Genomic DNA, 15,176 nt, shown 5'->3' with positions numbered 1-15,176 from the left:
AGTGGAGAGTGCCAAAGCTGGTTTGAAACTCAACATTCAAAAAACTAAAATCATGGCATCTGGCCCCATCACTTCCTGGCATATAGAAGGGGAAGAAATGGAAGCAGTGACAGATTTTACTTTCTTGGGCTCCAAGATCACCGCGGACGGTGACTGTAGCCACGAAATTAAAAGACGCTTGCTCCTTGGGAGGAAAGCTATGGCAAACCTAGACAGCATAGTAAGAAGCAGAGACATCACCTTGCTGACAAAGGTCCGTCTAATCAAAGCTATGGTTTTCCCAGTTGTAATGTATGGCTGTGAGAGCTGGACTGTAAGGAAGGCTGAGCGCCGAAGAATTGATGCTTTAGAACTGTGGTGCTGGAGAAGACTCTTACGAGTGCCCTGGACTGCAAGGAGGTCAGATCAGTCAATCCTAAAGGAAATCAGCCCTGACTGCTCATTGGAAGGACAGATATGAAGTTGAAGCTCAAATATTTTGGCCACCTAATGCAAAGAGAAAACTCCCTGGAAAAGACCCTGATGCTGGGAAAGATTGAAGGCAAAAGGAGAAGGGGACGGCAGAGGATGAGATGGCTAGATAGCATCACCGATGCAATGAATATGAACTTGAGCACACTCCAGGAGAGAGCGCAGGATAGGAAGGCCTGGCGTGCTATGGTCCATGGGGTCATGAAGAGTCGGACACGACTAAACGACTGAACAAAAATCTGTATTATGTGAATTTGAGAATATGCCATGTGGGCTTTTTATACAGACTTGGACAAGTTGTATCCTTAGCCTCAGTTTCTCGTCTCTGTATATCATTATCAAATGGCACCAGTTTGACAAGTTTTCCTTTTTAAATGCAAATTTCACATGCTGTTTCCCTTCCCCAAAATCGTGTTAAATGGTAGCTTTCCCCTGTCTGGATGCCACTACCAGAGTAGACTTCCAGCAGGTTTGAAAAGGCTTGTGACTCAAACTCAATAGCCTCTTGATTACTGTCATTCAACCAATGATTCCTGTTCTGCAGATATGAGTCTTCTCAGACTAAATCAATGATTTATAATAGAACAGTTTATTGATAGTAGGATAGATGTCCAAGATTTGTGTGCATGTACTTGTACTTTCCATGTTTAAATAGAACAGGGTAATCCCATTTAATTAAGGATGGTTTGGAGAGACAGTTAAAAGGTGTCTTTATGGTCCACTGGCTGTTACCTGTCTGCATAGTAATGGCTTTCCTAAGGCATGGTTTCTTGGGAAATTTAGAGGTTTACTGACTTGGAGGGGAGCGGCAGCAGTATATTCTAGTGAGGCAAGTGTATTGGCCCAATACACGGAGTAAAAAAAGCACCATCGTTTGTCTCCGGTAGAGTCGTACAGATCTATTAGTGGTGTGTTAGGGTTTTTGGATCCTGTTTGAATTCTTTCCAGTCTCTTTGAAGCATTGCAGTAATCACCCCCAAATAGGGTGATCTTCTCCTTGAAGAAGAACCAAGACAATATGTAATGTTTCAGTCCCAAATCATGTTGGGGAATCTGAGGTTTGTGTTCCTGGAAAAGTTTGAGCACTTCTGCAATTACCGTTAGAGAAACATTTCTTTCTCTCTCTCTCTCTCTCTCCCCCCCTCTCTGGTTTATTTTCAAATGTCATCTGACAAAGATGGAAATGGTGGAGGGAGCCAAAGAGCTGTGGCTAGGCATGGAGCGTTAAGTGCTGTTCTTTCTCCCTCCCCACCTGCAAAAGGAAACCTTTATGGGCACTAGTCCATTGTGGGGGGCGGCCGGGGGGGGGGGAATTCTGCTAGAGAAGTTGGTTCATGAGAGAGAAGGGCTTTTGTTCAGATTGTCATTTCAGGATTAGGTGGCCCAAACAAAAGGAAGGAAGAATCCAAGCCACAAGTAGCTTCCTCATGGATGTGGCTTTATTACTAATAAAAGGGCTTCTAACTACAGAATGTCCAGACTCTCTCCTTTTGCCTGCAAGTTGTTTTTTTTTTTAAATTTCTTTGATGCATTTGTTGCTTGCTGCTATCAATTAGCCAGGTTCTGGGCCAAAGGCATTAAAAAAAATTATAATACCTAACTTGCAACTTTTGGTTTTAGCCTTGTTTGTTGCCCACTCCTGTTGGTCCAAAAGGTATTGGTGATAGAAGAAATGCCCTAGTTGATGGACACGAAAGAGCTGTATCAAACGTCTAGTCATTTGTGTCTTTCTGACTGTATTCCTGCAGGAGCTTCCAAATGCTTTTCCTTCATGGAATTCATTCCACATTAATTTGTCTTCTGAAGAGCCTTAGCTGGGGTGGCCAGGTGTCCTCTTTTGCAGAGGATAGTCCTCTATTTGAAAGGTGACCAGAGGACAGTCCTCTATGTGAAGGCATTCTCTATTTTAAGGGCTGCCCTGACCAATTCCAGTTTAAAGATAATGAACCATAAGAACTGTTGTCCATCAACAGTTGAGCAGCTGGACAGCAGACTGAACAGACAGGTCACCTTCCACAGCATGGATTCCTGCAGTGAGCAAGGGGTTGGACTTGATGGCCTTGTAGGCCCCTTCCAAACCTACTATTCTATGATTCTATGATTCTGTGTACTGCATTTCTATTTAAATTATAATGATTTCTAGATTTGCATCTATACATCTACATTGGCATATGTAAATGTTATGCAAATCACTGTCCTCTTTTCCCCTCTTCTTTGGTGATGTATTTCCTTTACTTTGGCGATTCATAAGTGACCACCCTACCCCCAGTACAAATCCCACAAATCCTGTGCATTGCTTTTAGGGCAGCCTTCCCCAACCTGGTTCCCCTCAGATGTTTTGGACTTCAGCTTCCATCAGCTTCGAGTGGCGCAGGGTGGTAGGCGGCAGTATTGCAACCGAAACTCTCCCCACGACCTGAGTTCAATCCCAGCGGAAGCCGGGTCTCGTGTAGCCGGCTCAGGTCGACTCAGCCTTCCATCCTCTCGAGGTCGGTAAAATGAGTACCCAGCTTGCTGGGGGAAAGGTAGTCACGACTGGGGAAGGCAATGGCAAGCCACCCTGCTACAGTCTGCCATGAAAACGCCAGCGAAAGCGGTGTCCCTCTAGGGGTCAGTAATGACCCGGTGCTTGCACAGGAGGAACCTTTCCTTCCTTCCATCAGCCCCACCCAACATGGTCAATGGTCAGGAATGCTGGAACTTATAGTCTGGAAAACAAAACCTGGGCAGCACCAGGTAAGACAAGGTCATTCTAGGGCTTGCAGTCAGTTCGCACACAATGCTGGGATCTCGCATGTGAACGGAAAGTGTAGCCTTCAGGGAGATGGGCAGAGGGAGATGGGCAGTGGTAGGCAAGCTGTCTTTCTGGGAAGCTTGTCTGCCATTATTGCTCTTCACACTAAGGAACCCCTGATAAGCTTCTAAAAAACTACATGGTTCCCCAGAATAGAACACAATTCAAACAACACTGCATTACAAAAGTGTTGTGTTTGCTCCATTAGCTCTGCAGGAGTAGCTGGTGCCTTAGGCCCTTCCCCCCCACCACCCCCAAATGCTCTTTTGGCAGGCTAAAATTGCAAGTTGCAGCCATTGACTTCTCCCAGATCTTTTATAGATGGTTCTGTGAACAATGGACTATAGAACAAAAGTGTAACGAGGTTTTTTTTTCTATCTTGAGACTCTTAAAAATAAATTGGCCCTTGCTTCCTGCATACAGCAAAAGATTTGGTAATTGTTTCAAGTTCTGGCCTCGTTTCTCTCGTTTTCTTTCACTAATTGCAGTTTGTGCTTCTCCAGGTGCTTTTCTTGTAAAGGTCACAAAATGCTTTACTAGCAATTAAGTTTTCTGTCGTTGATGTGTGACGTACCGAATTATTTAATGCATGAGGAGAATGGGTGCTGAGAAGGAATTAACTTTGCTGTACTATTGCTAGGTCCTAGAACTGTAGGACCAGTGTGTTGATCACTCCCCCTTCACCTTCTGTATGCTGCTGCCTAGCTCACAACTGGCCACTGAATGCCCAGACTCCTGGTTCTGGCTATGCCTCCTTGGAAGGACTGATGTCCGTTCTTTCCTTTCCATTTAGCGTGTAGTTTTTCCTTTTAGCTTGTAGTTTAAAGGTCCTGAGCTGCCTGGATGTAGAAGCTAAAAGATTAAAAAGCCTAGAAGGCTAAGGGCACAATCCTCTGAATGTTTAGGTAGAAAAAAGTCCTGCAACTCCCAGCATTCCCCAGCCAGCCATGCCAGCTGGGGAATGCTGGGAGTTGTAGGACTTTTTTTTTCTGTCTAAACATGCAGAGGATTTTGCCCTAAGGCAAATAAAACTTCAAATTAGTGCAAAAAAAAAAAAAAAAGTGAACTCTCGGGGGAAGAAATTCCAAAGGCACCATGTCACAATGGGAAAGGCCCTGCCTCTCTTCACATGCTGGAGAAGATGCAGACAAACTAGAAGGGGAGCACCAAAACAGGACAGAATGAGAAAAGAGAAGTTATTCTCAACTGTGCTAATGAACAACTTTTTTATTGAACCCAATGCGTTTTGGAACTAAGAGCTCCTTCATCAGGGGCAATTGTTATGAAACCCACATTCTGGAAACACACTAAGTCAACTTTCAGAGATGGTGGTTGTCTTCATTACACCATCAGGGTAAGATCCAGAGCAGTGCCTCTGAGACTGATCTTATTAACTGGGCAGATTCATATAAGGCCAGACCGTCCTTTAGATGCCCAAGTTCCCAGCTGTTCAGGACTTTAGAGCTGGGATGGGCAGATTCCAGAGGCCTGTGGAATCTACTTTTTTTTTTTTTTTTAATTAGAACCACCAACCTTCTGGTGGAAAAGATATACACTTAAAGAATTCTGATCTCGGGAATTTGTGTTTTTTTTATTATCAGAGCTGAATGGAGCTTACTGTCCTTCCACAAAAAAATCCACTCCTGGTTATCCCAAGCTTTCTTCATTTCAGCCGTAGAATTTAGCCCAGGTTTGGGGAGTCATTTTGTTGCTGCTATTGTTAAACACAGCAGGGTCAGAAATCCTTGCTGACCTACTGCAAGTCACCCAGAGATTTCCTAGTAGATCCAGTTTGTCTTTCTGCTCACCCTGGCTTTATAGGTTAAAGTCATCACTTTGAATTGTGCCCAGAAATGGATCTGGAGCCTGTGTAGCTGTTTCAAAACTGGCATAGTATGCTCTATATGCTTGGTCCTGGTCAGTAATCACACTGTATTTTGCACCAACAGTAGTTTCCAAACAGTCTTCAAGGGCAGCCCCACATACAACACCTTGCAGCAGTCTAAGTAAGATGCTACCAGTACATGGGTAACTGTGGCTAGGGTATCTGTCCAGGAAGGGTTGTAGCTGGTACAGCATCCACAGCTAGTGATTGATGATTCAAGCCCAAGAAGACATTTGGGCCTCTAAACATGAAGCCAGATCTAACAGTATTCCCACACTCTGAACCTGCTTTATTGGGGGAGTGCATCTCCATGCAGGACAGACCTCCCCATCTAGATGAACCAGTCACTCACACACAACACCTCTGTCCTTACTCAGATTGATCTTCAGTGTCTTGGCCCCATCCAGTCCATTACCACTCTCAGACAAAGACCATGGTTAGTTCCCCTGCTTTGCATGACAGGGGGATTTGCATAATTACCCTCACTGGCAGAGCTTGCCATGTTGTGCGAACCCATTGAGGGTGGCTTGTTGCCGTAGTTCACAAGCCACCCTAGAACCTTAGAACAGCTCATGGGTTCTGAGTGACTTGTTAACTACAGGAACAAACCACCCTTGCTGGGTTTGCCTGACATGGCAACCATGCCAGCAAGGGTAATTATTGTCAGGGTGGAAACTGAGCCCATAGAGCCCCAGAGCAGTTCTGATTCTGAGGAGGAACAGCAATCCGTGGGAGAGGAGCTCGCTCATCTCTCACAAGCACAGCAGCTGGCAGAGATTCCTCCTGCCAGCATTCCTGGGATAGATAGTGACCCTGGCAGTGAGAGAGCGCTGGAGGGGGGCTTGCTGGACGCTCGGTGCAGATGCAGGGAGCGGCGACAGACGGAGGGCGCCGAAAGGAGGTGCTCCGCTTGTTTGGCGCTCAAACAACGGTCGCGTCCCGAGGACCCAAGGGAAAGAGGGAGGATTTCTCCCTAGCCTGTAAGTTCAGAGTCTTCCCGTGGTTCCCCTTCAAACGGGGACCAACTGCCTTACCTGGAGCTTAGGCTAATCTGCTATCTTTCCCCAGTGCTGTTCCTTGCTTAGTTGCTAGTGATTAGCATCTGAAAGAGTCATAAAGGAATAAAGCCTTGGAAAGAATCCTCATCGTCTGTCCTGAGTTGGCTATTGGAGAGGACTGCAAGAGGCAGCTAGGGCGCTCCTGACAATTATGTCAGTCCCCTGGCAGACATGGCAAGGGAAATAAGCCACATCCTGCCCCCCCGCGCTGTGATTGTGTGAACTGGGCCAGTGATTCAGCAGTTCCCCAGCTTCACCTGAACCTGGCAAAAAACAGAAATAGAGCTGAGTGCCATCAGTATGGTCCAAATCTTCAGATGACCTCACTCAGCAATGTCTTCTAGATGCTGAATGGCATGCAGCAGGACACCATTGTGTAACTGCCATGGGACAGAGCAATAGTCCCCCAGCAGCACTTTCCAGAACTGATCAGTGAGAGAAGAGTAGAATCATTTCAGTGCAGTGCCCCTGGTCCCCATCCCAGACAGCAGGTCCAGAAGGATACCATGGCCCAGACCTCTCTGTGGTTTTCATGGACCATTGTTGTGACCAAGGCTTGAGGTCCATAGTGACTGCGCCTGTGATGTCCTCATGTTTGTTTACTGGATTTGACCTAGTGGTTTATGATGTGTGGGATGGGCCTCACAAGGACAGCAAAGGCTCCAACCCGTGCGTGGGCATACCCCACAGTCTCAGAAGCTGTGGAATGTGTCTGAGGCACCACATGTGCCTGAAGCTTACCATGGGATGCCATTTTCCATTCCTGTGCAAGGTTCTACACCAGCCACCCAAGGAATGGCTGGTCTCACTTTTGAGTCTCCATGCCCTTGCCCATATTATTATTTATGTATTATTTATTTTACAACATTTGCGTACCACTCAACATCTAAACAGATTCCAGAACGGTGAACAACAAGAAATAAAATGAACAAAAGTTAAAAAGAAGAAACGTGAGATTAAGATTATTCTTTTTAAAAAAGCAGAGCACCATTAAAATTGGGGATGGTTAACCAAGGAAGGCTTCCTTGAAAAGCGCTGTTTTCAGGAGGCGCTGAAAACAATGCAGTGTTGGTGCCTACCTGACCTCCAGAGGCAGGGACTTCCATAGAATGGGAGCCACCACTCTGAAGGCTCTTCCCTGGGTGGATGCCAGTCAGGCCATAGGTACATGTAGAACCACCAGGAGCAAGCCCTCTGATGACCTAAGTGATCAGGCAGGTTGGTGAGGAAGAAGGCGCTCTCTCTGGTATCTTGGTCCCAAGTTGTTTAGGGCTTTGTACACTAGTACCAAAACCTTAAACTTGGCCCAGTAGCAAATAGGCAGCCACTGCAGTTCCCTCAGTAAAGGAGTGACCCACCAATGGCATAGGGAGACACTGTGTTGATGGTGGCCTTCTGCGTGATAAGCCTTCCTAAATGTTATGACAGGGGTGTGGAGTAGAGAACTTGCCACAAGGGTGGTGTGTTGTGGTGGCACTCTGGCGAAGATTGTGAATCTGTGCTTATGTTCTCTGGCTTGTAAATCACTTAGAGGATTCAAAACTACAAGATACGATGGTGGCCATTAAATGGCTTTAAGAAGGATTAGAGAGATTCATAGATGGCTGTGCCTGTCGCCAGCTATTAACCATGAAACCTAAATGAAAGCTCCATCTGCATGGAGGCTGTATACCTTTAAATAACCAGATGCTAAGGCGTTACTTATAAGCTTCCAGAGGCACCTGGCTGTCCACTGTTAGAAAAAGAACACTGGGCCAGCTGGGGCCTTGATCCAGTCCGGCAGGGCTGCTCTTACATTCTTGCTGTCTTTGGCTGGACTAGGTTTTTTAAAGGGGGGGGCATAGCCAGAGTATGGAAGGAAGCTATTGAGCTACATAAAACTGCTCATCATGTGGCCAGTTTTCAGCTGTATAAAGAGCACAATTGATTACAAATGCCAGGAGGGACGTGATGCAAATGAGAAGAGGATGGATTGGTTTGTTGCCCAGATGCCTGCATTTAGTTTTGGGTTGAAACAGACTTTTAAAAAACAAAAATCTATATTTCAGACATCCATCTGAAATATTTTTTTTCTTTTGAAAAATTAAAATGAAAAGTGTGCACCTCTTGAGGGCCTCCATGGTATTTGATAGAGCTGGGGTTAATTGGGTGATTCATTAAATTTCCAGAGGGGTAGGTAGCTGTGTTAGTCTGTTGCTGCTGCAGCAAAAACAATGAAGAATCTTGTGGCACCTTAAGAACATAAGAGCCCTGCTGGATCAGACCAAGGATCCATCTAGTCCAGCATTCTGTTCACACGGTGACCAACCAGCTGTCGACCGGGAACCCACAAGCAGGGCACGAGTGCAACAGCAGCCTCCCACCCATGTTCCCCAGCAACCAGTGTACACAGGATCACTGCCTCTGGTACTGGAGGTAGCACATAGCCATCAGGACTGGTAGCGATTGATAGAGTTAAGTCCTTCAGGAATTTGTCTAACCCCCTTTTAAAGCCATCCAAATGGGTGGCCATCCCTACATCATGTGGTAGTGAATTCCATAGGTTAACTATGCGCCTTAAAGACTAACAAATCTATTTTAGTACAAGGGTTCATAAACACTGTGCCCACAAAAGCTTAAGTCAGAATAAATCTGACAGTCTTTAAGGTGCCACAAGACTTGGTTTTTAAGTGAATGTAGGCATCATTGCTTTTCACTAGGCTAAGCGATCCCCTTCATGGATCACTGCCTTGTTGTGGCGAAGGGGCTTGCGTAACTCAGTGAAGCCATAAGCTATGCCGTGCAGGGCCACCCAAGACGGACAGGTCATGGCAGAGAGTTCTGACAAAATGTGGTCCACTGGAGAAGGAAATGGCAACCCACTCCAGTATTACTGCCCCATGGAACGTATCACAAGGCTAAAAGATATGACGCCGGAAGATGAGCCCCTCAGGTCGGAAGGTGTCCAATATACTACTGGGGAAAAGCAGAGGGTATTTCCAAGTAGCGCCAGAAAGAGTGAAGCGGCTGGGCCAAAGCCGAAAGGACACTCAGCTGTAGATGTGTCTGGTGGTGAAAAGAAAATCCGATGCTGTAAAGAACAATATTGTTTAGGAACCTGGAATGTCAGATCAATGAATCAAGGTAAGCTGGAGGTGGTCAAACATGAGATGGCAAGATTGAACATCGACATCTTGGGAATCAGCGAACTAAAATGGATAGGCATGGGCGAATTTAATTCAGGTGACCATCATATCTACTACTGTGGGCAAGAATCCCTTAGAAGAAATGGAGTAGCACTCATAGTCAACAAAAGGGTGGGAAAAGCAGTACTGGGGTACAATCTTAAAAACGATAGAATGATCTCAATACAAATCCAAGGCAAACCATTCAACATCACAGTAATTCAAGTCTATGCCCCAACCACTGAGGCCGAAGAAGCTGAGGTTGATGGGTTCTATGAAGACCTACAACACCTTCTAGAACTAACACCAAAAAAAGATGTTCTCTTCATCATAGGGGATTGGAATGCTAAAGTAGGAAGTCAAGAAATCACCGGGATAGCAGGCAGGCATGGCCTTGGTGTACAAAATGAAGCAGGACAAAAGCTAATAGAGTTTTGCCAAGAGAACACGCTGATCATAGCAAACACTCTTTTCCAACAGCACAAGAGACGACTCTACACATGGTCATCACCAGATGGTCAATATCGAAATCAGATTGATTATGTCCTTTGCAGCCAAAGATGGAGAAGCTCTATACAGTCAGTCAAAACAAGACCTGGAGCTGACTGTGGCTCAGATCATGAGCTTCTTGTTGCAAAATTTCGGCTGAAATTGAAGAACGTTGGGAAAACCACTAAACCATTCAGGTATGACCTAAATCATATCCCTTATGAATATACAGTGGAGGTGAGGAATAGATTTAAGGGATTAGACCTGATAGACAGAGTGCCTGAGGAACTATGGACGGAGGTCCGTAACATTGTTCGGGAGGCAGCAACTCAATCCATCCCCAAGAAAAAGAAATGCAAGAAAGCCAAGTGGCTGTCTGATGAGGCTTTACAAGTAGCTGAGGAAAGAAGGGAAGTGAAAAGCAAGGGAGAAAGGGGAAGATATATCCAACTGAATGCAGAGTTCCAGAGAATAACAAGGAGAGACAAGAAGGCCTTCTTAAATGAACAATGCAAAGAAATAGAGGAAAACAACAGAATGGGAAAGACTAGAGATCTGTTCAAGAAAATCGGAGATCTCAAGGGAACGATTTGTGCAAAGACGGGCATGATAAAGGACAAAGAAGGCAGGGACCTAACAGATGCAGATGAGATTAAGAAGAGGTGGCAAGAATACACAGAAGAACTATACAGGAAAGATCTGAATGTCCCTGATAGCCATGATAGTGTGGTCACTGAACATGAGCCGGACATCCTAGAGGGTGAAGTCAAGTGGGCCTTAGGAAGCATTAGTAACAACAAAGCTAGCGGAGATGACAGTCTTCCAGCTGAGCTATTTAAAATCCTAAAAGATGATGCTGTTAAAGTGCTGCATTCAATATGCCAACAAATTTGGCACACTCAACAATGGCCGCAAGACTGGAAAAGGTCAGTTTACATTCCAGTTCCAAAGAAGGGCAACGCCAAAGAGTGTTCAAACTACCGCACAATTGCGCTCATTTCACATGCCAGCAAGGTGATGCTCAAAATCCTACAAGCTAGGCTTCAGCAGTATGCAAACCGAGAACTACCGGAAGTACAAGCGGGGTTTCGAAGAGGCAGAGGAACTAGAGATCAAATCGCCAACATTTGCTGCATCATGGAGAAAGCAAGAGAATTCCAGAAAAATGTCTATTTCTGCTTCATTGACTACACTAAAGCCTTTGATTGTGTGGATCACAACAAACTGTGACAAATTCTTAAAGTGATGGGAGTACCAGACCACCTTACCTGTCTCCTGAGAAACTTGTATGAGGGTCAAGAAGCAACAGTAAGAACCAGACATGGAACAACCGAGTGGTTCAAAATTGGGAAAGGAGTACGACAAGGCTGCATATTGTCACCCTGCTTATTTACCTTATATGCAGAGTACATTATGAGAAATGCCAGGTTGGATGAATCAGAGGTCGGAATTAAGATTGCTGGGAGAATTATCAACAACCTCCGATATGCAGACGATACCACCCTAATAGCAGAAAGCGAAGAGGATCTCAAAAGCCTCTTGTTGAGGGTGAAAGAGGAGAGTGCAAAAGCTGGTTTGAAACTCCACATTAAAAAAACTAAGATCATGGCATCTGGCCCTGTCACTTCCTAGCATATAGAAGGGGAAGAAATAGAAGCAGTGACAGATTTTACTTTCTTGGGCTCCAAGATCACCGTAGACGGTGACTGTAGCCATGAAATTAAAAGATGCTTGCTCCTTGGGAGGAAAGCTATGGCAAACCTAGACAGCATAGCAAGAAGCAGAGACATCGCCTTGCCGACAAAGGTCCATCTAATCAAAGCTATGGTTTTCCCAGTAGTAATGTATGGCTGTGAGAGCTGGACTATAAGGAAGGCTGAGCGCCGAAGAATTGATGCTTTCAAACTGTGGTGCTGGAGAAGACTCTTACGAGTCCCCTGGACTGCAAGGAGGTAAAATCAGTCCATCCTAAAGGAAATCAACCCTGAGTGCTCATTGGAAGGACAGATACTGAAGCTGAAGCTCAAATATTTTGGCCACCTAATGCGAAGAGAAAACTCTCTGGAAAAGACCCTGATGCTGGGAAAGACTGAAGGCAAAAGGAGAAGGGGACGGCAGAGGATGAGATGGCTAGATAGCATCACCGATGCAATGAATATGAACTTGAGCACGCTCCAGGAGAGAGCGCAGGACAGGAAGGCCTGGCGTGCTATGGTCCATGGGGTCACGAAGAGTCGGACACGACTGAACGACTGAACAACAACAAAGCGACAGAGGAGGGCCAGCTTCTTCTTGTGAGCTTCCCAGAGGCATGGCTGGCTGCTGGGGAAAACAGATGAGTCTTTGGTCTGATCTAATAAATAGTCCTTATGTTAACATTTTCCAGGCCTTAATTGAGCTTAGAGGTGAAGCACTGAAACCTCATTGATGACTGGGGTGGCATGGGAGCCTTGACGCTCAAGTTACCACACATGAATTGTGGGCTGTCCTTTATCTAAAGAACAGGTGGGAAAACTGTGGCCCTTCAGATATTGCTGGACTACACCTCCCAGCACCCATGCCCATTGACCATGCTGGTTGGAGCTGATGAGAGTTGGGAGTCCAGCAACATCTGGAGGGCCACAGGTTCTCCAGCCCTGATCCTAAAGCCTCTGGACCAAAGTTCTTATTGCCAGGTTAGTCACCTGGCATACCTTTTAAGGCTGCTCCAGCAGTCGCATAAAAGGGTGCACTTTCCAATAGGCAACTGACATATGCCATATGCATGGAATGGCTTTGCATGAGGTATGCAACCAACCCACTGCACTGAAAGCAGGTGGGATGGCTGTCCTGTGTTCCATTGAACAGTATCGGTGCTGGGTTTCAAGTTGCATCATTCCAATCCCGCTCTTGTTACATGATGCTCAGGTTGTTTTGTTTCATGGATGCCCCCCTAACACTGCTGCAACTGTAGCATAGCAGAAGCTGTTTTATCAGGAGGCCAGATGAGGAACCATCTGTGTGGCTAGACTGACTACTGCTAAGGGTAGCAGAATGGCAGACAAGCAGATCTGAACTATGGGATACAGTCCACTGGCAAGTTCTCCTGCAGAAGCCCCACTGAAATGGAGCAGGAGCTATATAAGAGCATGCTGTATGTTTGACTGGGGTTTGCACAAGAGAACATCCTGCTAGATTGTGTCCTGTGTTAGCTGGTGTGTGTGTGTGTATGATGGTGGTGATTTCCCACTCTAGATTTTCTACCCCAGGCCCCAAAATATCTTGGGGTAGCCCTGAGCCACAGCCCAACTTTCAGAGATTCAAGAAGGGTTGTCCAGCTTGGACCAATTAAGACACAATCTAGGCAGCCCTGATCTTAACCAAAACACCAGTGCAGGGATGTTTGTAGACAAGGTCTTAACTAGTGCTTAAAACATACTGTGTCTGTCCACAGCTGGATTTCTTTTTCCAAACCATTTAGGGTCCCCCAGGGTCCATAACTTTCTAAGAGAAAGCGTGGGAAATACTAGCAACAATGCTGTGCCCACGCAGCTCTCTCAGCACAGTCTCCTGCTTTCCTAAATGCCAAGGCGATTAGCTTCCTGCTTTTATGTACCCATGACAAATGAATGCCAAGCTCTGTGTGTGTGTGTGTGTGTGTGTGTGTGTGTGTGAGAGAGAGAGAGAGAGAGAGAGAGAGAGATGGAAAAGCTGTACCCCAGCAAAGAAGGACATCCTCATCCTACATTCTTTTTCAGATGCAAGATCTGCTTATTAAAGATTCCAAAATCCATCTTGGGGTAATACTGTTATTAGGGCAACTCAAGGTCATAAAAATGTGCACATCTTTTGTGAGCTTGAATTGGCCTAATAAAAGTAGGATTTTGGAATTGTTCTTATGGCCAACATGGCTACTTTTGCTTCCCCTTCCCCTCTTAAAGATTGGCATCTATCTTGCCAAAAGCAGCTTGAAAGCAGAGGAACAGATTTCTTGTTGGTTTTCCACACAGCCTGCCAGGTGTGGAAGGTGGGGTGAGAACATAGTGATGGGAGGCTGTACTTATGGACTTTTCCGCTTTCAGTGACTAGTGAGTATCACAAGGAAATGCTGGAAAAGAAAGCAGACCACAGGATGATCTTTCTTGCTGGAATGAAGTGTACCAATAATGTATCTGTGTGTCACAATCGCCGACAGAGCATCTTGCATGAGTGGACTACTTCAACCTAATGCAGTGATGTTTTTACAGACTTTGTACATTTATGGAGTTCTTCCTACATCTGTTCATCTGCCAAATGATCTTTTTTGCAGTGCAGAGGATTCTAGAGATTTGTTCTAATTACTATGTAGATATACTGGTAGAGATCTAGTAGCTGATTTGCAGTAGGGTTTCTGAATCCTGAGAGCTGAACAATAATAAGGGTGCAGTCCTTTCAGGATAGCTGGATGCCTTCGAAGTTGGAGGCAGATGACTATCCTATGCAGGACGGGTGGAACATGGAGGGGATCCTCTCTTCTGCACTCTGCCAGCCATGCTTTTGTAACTAGACAACTGTTTTTGGCTGTCTAGCTGGGGAAGTTTTTTGGGGGGAGGCTACGCAGCATGTAGGAAGCTTCATAAAGAAGCCTCTGCGGTCTCCTCCCCTCCCCTGGGAATGCCCCCCTTTTCGCCCTCTCCATGTTCCAATTACGAGCGTGGAGATGGCAGTGGCATGGAAAGAACCATGCCGGCCACAAGGGGGATGGGAGCGTGGTTTCCTAGCCCTAGCTCAGAGCTCTGTCTGCAAGCTCAGAGCCAGTAAACTGACAAATCCTGTGGCCTTCTAGATAGTGTCTAGTGGCCATAGGACTGCTCTCTAAGTAAATTTGTGAGGAAAAAAGATCTCTGGCATATCTGGCCTTTTGCTAATTGCTTATCTCTCAGTCTCAGTGTTCCTCACCTGTAAAATAGGAGTATGAATTAGTGTATTTAACCCAGTCTTCGTGCAGCTCTGCTGGCTGGTTTTTGAGTTTTGTGTTGGGATCCTTGAACTGTAGTAACTTAAATGTAGATTTGCACTTGTGTATGTTCAATTTTCCTCAGTGTGCGATGTGCGGCTTGTGGAGTGCAGGAGGTTATTGGTTCTGTCCAAAGCCACCATTTTGCATCTGGCTCCACCTCCTGAGTCACTGTTTTGCTCCTGGCTCTGGTTGGTGGTCCTTGGGGTTCTAGTAAGAAAACACAGGAGGTCCTACAAGCCTGAAATTTAAGAAGTCTGTTCACTCTTGTTCTGCAGCACACAGAGCATTGGCCTATTGGGCTTAATGTTGTAAGGAACGATTTGTGGTGGCGGTGGAC

This window comes from Heloderma suspectum, chromosome 2 (genome assembly GCF_057233095.1).
Source record: "Heloderma suspectum isolate Gila_16-S chromosome 2, 16-S_ref, whole genome shotgun sequence".
Classification (NCBI taxonomy): Eukaryota; Metazoa; Chordata; class Lepidosauria; order Squamata; family Helodermatidae; genus Heloderma; species Heloderma suspectum.
The sequence above is the reverse complement of the archived record's forward strand: the minus strand, read 5'-3'. Positions refer to the sequence as shown.